Here is a 9597-nt window from a genome sequence, read left to right as displayed (position 1 = left end):
AACTTCTCTCCCTTCTATGGTTCATTCAATAAAAAGTAAGATAAGAATTCGACCCCCTGTTGAGTGAGATAGGTTTTTCCAAACTTCATTCAAATCAAGGAATTAACATTGATAAATTGATTTCTATGAACTCGCCGCTTACCATCCACATTTTTCCTTAACTCTTACACTATGTATATCACAGGAAAGTGCTAACCACACCTGTTTCACAGGTTTGTGAGTAACTGTTGCTTCTTCTCAAAAAATCTTTAAACTTCGAAAAAATAAAAATTTATAAATAAGAACAAAAAAAGCTGAAATATTGCACCTTTGATTTATTATGTAGTCAAAATTTTGATTTTAAAAAGCGGCGGCATTGATTTTATTAAAGGATGTTTTTAACTTGTATTAATATTGTAACGATTCGGTTCTTGCCGATTTGATTTTATAAAGCGGCTGATTTTATTATCCGGTGATTTTATTAGCGGCGGGCACTATCATAAAAGATAGCATGAATTAAATTTCTGTCTGACGTGTTTAACTTTAAGAGCATTTATAATGTTTTGAAAGCATATTTGTATAATTTGATAACAAAATAAAACTGTCTTGGATGTTTATTTAAATCCTATATTGAAATGTTAATTTCTTATCCTGCAACGGAGTATGGATACTTTCGTATTGCTGATTTCAAAGCTGCAATCGGTTTTTCCCTCCAAGCTGCAGTCTTCTTCTTAAATGACATTTTTAGTCTACGTTTTGTAGAAATGTACAAGTTTGAAAACATTATATATAACAAGGAGTAGCATAAATGTTGAAACATGCTTCCTGGATGCATCATGGGGATTAAAACTGCATATGCCCGGAAATGTCATACGGCGCGAAGGGCGCTTTTCCATTATGAACTGTTTATTCCTGTGTTTCTGAGCAGGTCATAATCGGAAAGAACCCCTTGCCCCTTATTTTCCCTGTTTCTTCTTCTTCATAAGCTTAAATGAAACAAACAATGTATGTACAATATGCAGAAAAAGAAGGAACACTCTAAATAACCTTTGATCTATTAATCGGATCTAGAAATTGAGTAGTGCAAACGATATTTGTGTTTCGAAATCGAACATAAAAACCTACTTTTTTTTAAAAATAAAATACCTTTCTTTCAACAGATTTTTTGACCCTCAAATTATAGGGGGATAGTCGCAATCTGGGAAATATAGCCCCTATTGTTTGGTCACGAAAGCGGTCAAAAATTTATCCCTTTAAGGTTAATTTTATTTTCTGCTTATTTCGCCATATCTCGAGAACTTTTTTAGCGAATCGAAAATTTTTGAATTAAATTATAAATTTCGTTAATTCAAAAGCAAGTCCATGCACAAAATAATTTTTAATAGCAATTTATTTTTTATTATTTAATTTAACAATAGATAAAATAGTTTTGAATTGTAAGTTATACAACCTTTTACATCATTTTAAAAAATGTAACTTTAAGTGGAAAAACAAATTTCGAAAGAAATCTCACGAATGCCTGAGAGCAGTGTTTCCCAAACTTATGTCTTTTGTGCACTCTTTCTATATTTTTCGTAAAACTGTGCACCACTAATAAAAAAATGAATGTATTTTTTACTATAAAAAAAATTGCTCAAGGGCTAAAAATCCCAACTGGCTGCTGGCACCACTAATTATTAACTGTTAATTGCGTAAAAAATAGCCAATAGAGAAACGCGTAATCGTAAATTTTTATGACTAGCTTTGTTTTTAAATAGAATTGTTTCAAATTTTCGTTTGTTGCAAGATATTTCGCATAAGAACGTGTACCCCCAAACGGTTTCCGTACCCCTGGGGGTACGCGTACCACACTTTGGGAAACACTAACTTAAATTATGCAAAACAGTTGATGATTGTATATTTGATTTACAGAAAATGAATTCTCATAAATAGTACGCTATTTATGAGAATAGATCTACATACAATTGGTCAAGACATCTGATTACAAACTATTTTAATGGAATGGGCACAAACCACCTAAATATCCAGTTTCCTGCCTTGATTTATCTGGGAAATCTCCCGTTACATTAATTCTGAAAACAATAGAAATCCTCATTCATCTTTGCTATATCACAATTGCTAATCCCGATTTCTCTGGAGGCAAATCTGGAGTAATTCATTGTGTGTAATGTTAAGTCCAGTTTTGTCCTATCCTTTAGTTAATTACATGACTATTTCCGATTTTCAAGCAATCCCGTACAACCTTCCTCAAAGCTATTTATGTTCATCAAAGGTCAAAAGGTCATTCTCATTTGCGTGCATAACTGAGATAATTATGCTTCATACTAGGACATAGTACCAGGGCGGAAAAGCAGTTCGCTTTGAAAGTGTTAGGTTTCTGGATATTTGGTTTCATCTTTCATAAAGGGCATCATAATATATTTCATATTAACGATTGGTAAAGGATTACAGTTTGGTTTGTTGCATAATTTATTCAAAGTGTTTGAGGTAAATTCGGGATTAAAAATTAATAGGAGTTTTAGAATGGACTTGTTACAGCTTAAATGTAAGTGGTGTTACAGGAATTAGTTCTATTACGATTTTATGTTCATAGATTTACTCAACGGATAAATGTTTGGTACCATAATTAGTATCCACTTTGAATTATTTACTCATTGATTTAATATCAACTTTAAAAGTCTTAGAAAAAACTGTTCAAAGTTAAGCCATAATATCGAAGCCTTGAATAATAATACCCGCAAATCTATTGACACTCTAATACAATTTAAAATTCGCATTTTACATTCAAGTTGAAGCTTCGTATAAATTAATTTAAAAATTGAATTTAAGAATTTAATTAAATTTAATAATGAATCAATTAAAAATCGTTCAAGCATCAAACCTGTGCAGTTAAGCTAGCATTGTTGTGTATCAAATTGAAGAATTTATATTGAAACAAACAGGGTTACTGAGATAACAAACTGATCTTTTTTGAACGTTCTTATTAATATCAACTCCAAAAATTGTCTTAAAAAAATCGGTTTAAAGGTAAGTCATAATATCGGCACTGTGAACCATAATGCTTACAAATTTGTTGTCTCTTCAATAAAATTTAAAACGGAACATAGTTACAATTAAGTTGAAGCTTTGTACAAATTAACTTAAGTTAAAGTTTCCATTTTCCCCCGTTCAAGTTAAGTTAGTATCGTAAAAATCAAGTTTAGGAAGAATTTATTTTGAGCCAAGTATGACAACTAAAATGATATGTTGATCTAAACATCCCACTTTTCCAATAACGTCACAATATTGAACAAATACATCGGTGCCTGTGAGCATAATAAGGTGCAAATATGTTGTAATCTTAATAACGTGTTAAAGCGAAATGTTCATAATAATGGTTCCACTTAGAATTATATTAAATCCACTTAGAATTATATTAAGAATTTGATTGCGGAAAGCTCGAATGATATTGGGGTTTGACAAGCTGTGAAATTTTTAACTAACATTTAGAGTTAAAGAAGATAGGTAGGCCAGTATGATAATCTTTGCAATTGTTCTTTTTATAGCAACGAGGGAAAAAAACGGAAAATGATACTTGATGTAACTAAACGAAACGAATTATTGAGTAATACAGATGAAAGTTATATCTGCTGTCAAAAGGGCTGAGTTGAATGACAGTTGTTAGAAATATTTGGGCGTTGCTGCTCAAACTGTCTTTCAGCAAAGACTATTATTGACAAATAGGGATGGCTTTATGGCATATTCAGTATCTGGCATATAAAATGGAATTACTATTAATTTAAGATTATTCATTTTTCTCATTTCATGCTTTTATTATATTAAAGGGAATGAATACTTTTTCTTAATAAGAATAAAGACATCTTTGGGATATATATATATATATATATATATCCTAAAATTTCTATAAAACAGTTTCATAGAGAAAATATTTCATTAACTGTCCTGAAATGTTAATACACATTTTAAAACTGTAGTGCTCTCAGCATCACTTACCACTATGTTGCCTATCACTTACACAAATTATNATACAAAAAACACGAAGAAAATTAAGAAAAACAATGAATTTTATTTATTGCGCATAATTTGCAAGTAAATAGAACTCCTGAACTCATAAAATAAGTTCAAAATGTAGAGAAAACAAGGGAAAAATTACAGAACAAGGAAAAAAGGGAAAAAAGAAAAATAATAATAAAAATAAAAATAACAAACAACCGGGGAAAAAATGGACAAAATTTTTTAAAAAATCCGGAAACTTAAAGATATAATCTTTTCATCAGCTCACACGATTATATCCGCAAAAAAGAATGCTTTCTAATATTGCATCAATGTAGCCAAAGCAAAATATATCAATACAATAGTGAGAGAAGCACTAAAAATATTTTACAAAAATATTACAACGAATAAAATAAAATAGAACACAATAAGTAAAAATATCACGTAAAAACAGAAAATAAAATGTAAGGAAAAAACAGAATATAACATGAAATGAAGTCTATAAAGCGACCAGCGAAATCAAATGAACTTACATGAACGGGAAATTTCTCAAGAATGATTTAAAATATTTTCGTAACGAGATTGCCAGATTGCAAAAATTGAAAACAAAAGCGTTAATTGAGCTAAAAGCGTAACTTGGGGAGTTTTGTATTAAAGTGCGCTCTTGCTGCATTACTGAAGTGCGTTTGATATGTTAGTTACCAAGGATGGGTCGAAAATGGATGTGCGCAATGAATGTTATACTGGATAATTTAAAGAAGTTGACAATAAATAATTTTAGAAAATAAATATTTATTCAAGAAAAAAAATCTATATATAAAATAGAAAAGAGAAAGAAACATGAATTGCCTGTTTTCCACGTAATTTTAGCCACGTATTTGCCTGAAATGTATTTGCACATGGAAAAATTACATAAATTAACAAAGAAATGTTTTAAGTAAATTATTTTAGCCACGGATTTGCCCGAAATGGATTTGCACATGGAAAAAATAAATTTTTTGAGTGCTTCTCACACTATTGTATCGTTACATTTTGCTTTGGCTATATTGATGCAATATTAGAAAGCACTCTTTTTTGCGGATATAATCGTGTTAGCTGATGAAAAGATTATATCTTTTATTTTCTGGATTTTTTTAAATTTTTGTCCAGTTTCCTCCCCCCCGTTTTTTGTTATTTTTATTATTATTTTACTTTTTTTCCCTTTTTTCATTGTTCTGTAATTTTTCCCTTGTTTTCTCTACATTTTGAACTTATATATATAACCATTGAATAATAATTAGATTTATATTTGAAAGGAGGAGTTATTTTTAGAATCTTGTTCCCCTTTCACTTCCATATTAGGAAGCATTAAATGATTTTCCACAGTGCGTAGAGTTACAAAGGCATGTGCGACTGGAACCTAATTGCATCAAAATCTGTAAGTATTTAATGAGGGAGCGATTGTTTTCGCATGTCTCTTGCTGAATAACGTGTTACAATAAACATCTGCCGGAACCATCCGGAGTAATGTCCACACCCCCTCCTTTGAGGAGTGCGGATGTGAACTGTTATTACCACCAGCATAACGTTAAATAAAGTTTTTTTATGATATATGATGGCTCTTGACTGCATTTCTTAATATGAATACACCAATGATAACAGAGATGTAGCCCTGTTATTACATATATATATATATATATATATATATATANATATATATATATATATATATATATATATATATATATATATATATATATATATATATATATATATATATATATATATATATATATATATATATATATATATATATATATATATATATATATATATATATATATATATATATATATATATATATATATATATATATATATATATATATTAAAAACTTCATTGGCTTCTAGAATATGCTAATGAAAATAAAATCTGACATGTTTCAAGCACTTAAAAATAAGCACTCATTTGTAAGATTTGCCAGATGGGAATAATAAGATTTGGAAAAATAGAAAATGAAGGGGAGAAACAAAACTACAAAAACCGCAGTAGCCGAAAGTGAAACGAAGTAAAATAGAATAAGAAATTCTGTTCTCGTTTTGTTTTTTCTTATGTTTTTTTCGTTTCGCTTTCGGTTAACGCGGAAAAAGATAAAAATAAAGAATATTGTTTTTGTTCTGTATTTTTCATCTTTATTTTTGTTTCACTCTCGGCTACTGCGTTTTTTAAAGTTTTGCTCCTCAACTTTATTTACCAGTTTCCGTTGGCAACTTTATTTTTCATGTTTCAAATCACATTTGCTTCTTCTCATTTCCGTCTGGCTAGTCTTGAGAATGCGGACCTGATTTTGAGCGCTTGAAACACGCCAAATTCATTTCTATCTGCCTAATTTTTAAAACCAATGAAGTTTTTTAATAAGTAATATAATACCGCTTTAGTTTCTTGGGATTATCCATTTATTAAATAAATTGTTGCTGACGCGTCGACAGAAATTTCGATGAAAGTAGGGTATTATAAGAACAGTTTTATTAATTTTTCTTACAATATGATTCATCCTGCGAAATTATAATTTGTTTGCATTTAAGTTCATAATAAAGATGCTACATTAAATACTGTCTGTGCGGAAATTATTTTACTTTTGCGTACAAGCTTTCGCTTATCTCTCTAAAATATTTTTTTTAAATCTAACTCTGTAGTTTTAGTAGCCCTTTCATTTACATTTCTAGGACCGTTGGCGCCGAGACAGACAAAAGTTCGTATTTTTATGTTTTCCCGCTTTTATGTTTTCGTTGCAGATTTATTTGTTTATTTAGTTTCCAGAGTAGCCAATTTGCTAAGTGGACTTCGAAATTAAACTATAAAGAATAAACAAGATAGCTAGATCAGAAATTTTTAATTTATATTTATTTTCGCGAGGGACAGCTTTGGATAAAATTTTAATGCGATATTAAAAATGTATAAAAATTAAATTTAGTTTTTTCGAGAAAAGAAGAAAAAGTCAGAAATATATTTTAAACCTATCGTGTCGGAGATATTTTTTCTTTCTTTTACAAAAATGTCATTTTTTGATAACATGTCACAAGAAGTAAATTTTTTTCCTTCTCAAAAAATTGAAGAACTATTTTATATTGGACTTAGCTATTATGCACATTTAATTATTTTATGTGGGTATTTTAAAAAATATTTTAAAAATATATAGTTTTTTTTTCAAATTAAAAAAATAAATGAAAAGCTTGATATAATAGTGTAAATGAGATAATAAGAATACTAAAAAAACAAATTTTCTCTCTAAATTAAAAAAAATTATAAACGCCGTCGACAGCGCTGTTTTGGTTGTTCAACTGAACGTTATATTTTATTTTGCCATGCGAAAATTAAAGGACTTAGAAATTAAAGGATTTAGAAATTTAAAGACTTAGAAATTAAAGGACTTAGATAAAAATTAAAGGCTCTGAAATTAAGGGACTTAGAAATTAAAAGACTTAGAATTTAAAGGACTTTGATAAAAAAGAAAAGACTTAGGCGCCGATGGAGCTATTCAACTGAACGTTAGTTATTCAACTGAACGTTATATTTTATTTTGCTACGCAAAAATTAAAGGACTTGGAAACTTGAAATTACGATGGTGTACAGAAAAATGTACAGAGAGTACGATGAAACAAAATTTTTTTTTACTATTTTGTAATTACAGGGTAAATACCAAATACTGTAACACTAAAAAAATTGGGAATTAATTTTAATTGTTTGGTAAAACAATTTCTCTCTCACTATTCCTGTGATTGGTGCTTTCTACTCTCTTAAAATGAACGAGTGAAAATAACTCAACTTGAGTGCTATTTAACTCTTTCATCTAGATTATACCGGTCTTCTCATCTTGAGTTAAAATCACTCAAGTGAAAGAGTTATATGGAAATAGCTCAATTTGAGTGAAAAAAATTTCACTCAAAAATGAGTTATTTTCACCCGAGTTTGAGTGATTTTCGGTATTACCTGAGTGGATCGTTTTCACTCAAACTTGAGTGATTTTAACTCGTGTTTGAGCTATTTTCAGTATTTCAGTTTGTAAATTGCGTCAAAATTTTTACTGTTAATTTACAAAATGTTTGTATTTAGTGATGCCATCTATCGTAAGCGATAGAAAATACTATAGTTTTTGTTTAAAGAAATTCCTTTTGAAAGACGCCTTAGATAGGAATTTTTTTTTATCGTAACGTTTACTGAATTTAAATATCGAATTAGATAGCATAGTACTTGTGAGAGTTTTCGCTGTGAGCATATCAACACTGCGTATCCTGGGAATCGAACTCGCTTCCCGTCTGTCGTGAGATTGACCGATTAACCCTCTCGGCTACAGTACTGTGTCAAGACGGCTACAAAGAACTAATTACTTTCATGAGCTGGGTCTTGTTGGCGAGGATAAAGTTTTTATTTGTTAAATCAAATAAGGTGAAAACACAGTTAAATTTTTTTTCTTCAGAGTTAACAGTTTGAATAGCAGCATTTTATGGTTATCCAATTGTCTTGATTGTATACGGCAAAACAACAATTAAATGAATTATTACTTAAGAGTTTTTTTTTAATGAAAAATTCCTAACCACTGTAGATTTGAGTTTTTTTTTCTTTCCCCTAAGTTTCGTCATTTTTCTTTTAAGTTTAATTTTTAAAAGTAAGGAGCTCTAAACGAATTTTTAAAGTAAGCAGTTTTATAAATATTATGCTCATTTAGGTTCAATTGAAAATACTATGAGTTATTTTTTTTCGAACAAATTTATTCGTTTAATTTATAAAGCTTTATTTTCAAGCAATAAAAAAGGTATATTGTTTTAAATTGCCTAAATTGTTTTGAGAAAAATTTCTGAAACTAAGTGAAATTAAAAAATTTTTAAGGAAGACATTTGAAGCTAAAAAATCTGGATTAAATACCCTTTTTCACACTCAATTTTGCAAACTCTTTTGATATAAATTTGCTTAAAATCCAAACTATATATTTGTTTTGATTAGAAGAAAATAATTATAATTTTTATTCTGCAATAATCCTAGCTTAGTATGAATTAAATGTTTAAGTCAATAAATTTTAACAGAATTAGTAAAGAATTAAAGAATGTTAGATTTAAAAAAAAATTTAATTTACAATAAAGCTGTTTACAAATTTCCTCAAAGTGCACATATATACATTACATCTTACCTTATTTAAAATAATCATTTATGCAGGTCTGTCTTGTTTTTGGTTTCATTTTTTGAACAATGTTTTCTAGATTTTGTAACATCTCAAAATGTTACTCAGCTCTCTCATGATTTGTAAAAAAATTTCGTATCACATTTATTGCATTGGAGGTTTCCACATGGGTAGCAGCTACAGTCTCAGGATCACTGTCATTGTCCTCACTGTCCACAACTTGTGAAACAATTTCAGAAATTGTAGCTTATTCTTTGGCTGCAACATTTTCCTAGAACTCGAAAGGGGTAATTGCCTTGTAAGGAAGTTAAATACGCTTTTGTTAGAAAAGAGCTTCCCTCACTTCAGATAAAAATTACCTTATAAGCGATAACGATTTTTAAAATTTGACCATATATCCGATATTTTGTAACAAAGAATTCCTATTCAGTGAGCCGGGACTTTGGAAAAGTAACCTTATATGCGGGGTG

Source organism: Parasteatoda tepidariorum, chromosome 6 (genome assembly GCF_043381705.1).
Source record: "Parasteatoda tepidariorum isolate YZ-2023 chromosome 6, CAS_Ptep_4.0, whole genome shotgun sequence".
In the NCBI taxonomy this organism is placed as follows: domain Eukaryota; kingdom Metazoa; phylum Arthropoda; class Arachnida; order Araneae; family Theridiidae; genus Parasteatoda; species Parasteatoda tepidariorum.
Note: the sequence above shows the minus strand (reverse complement) of the source record.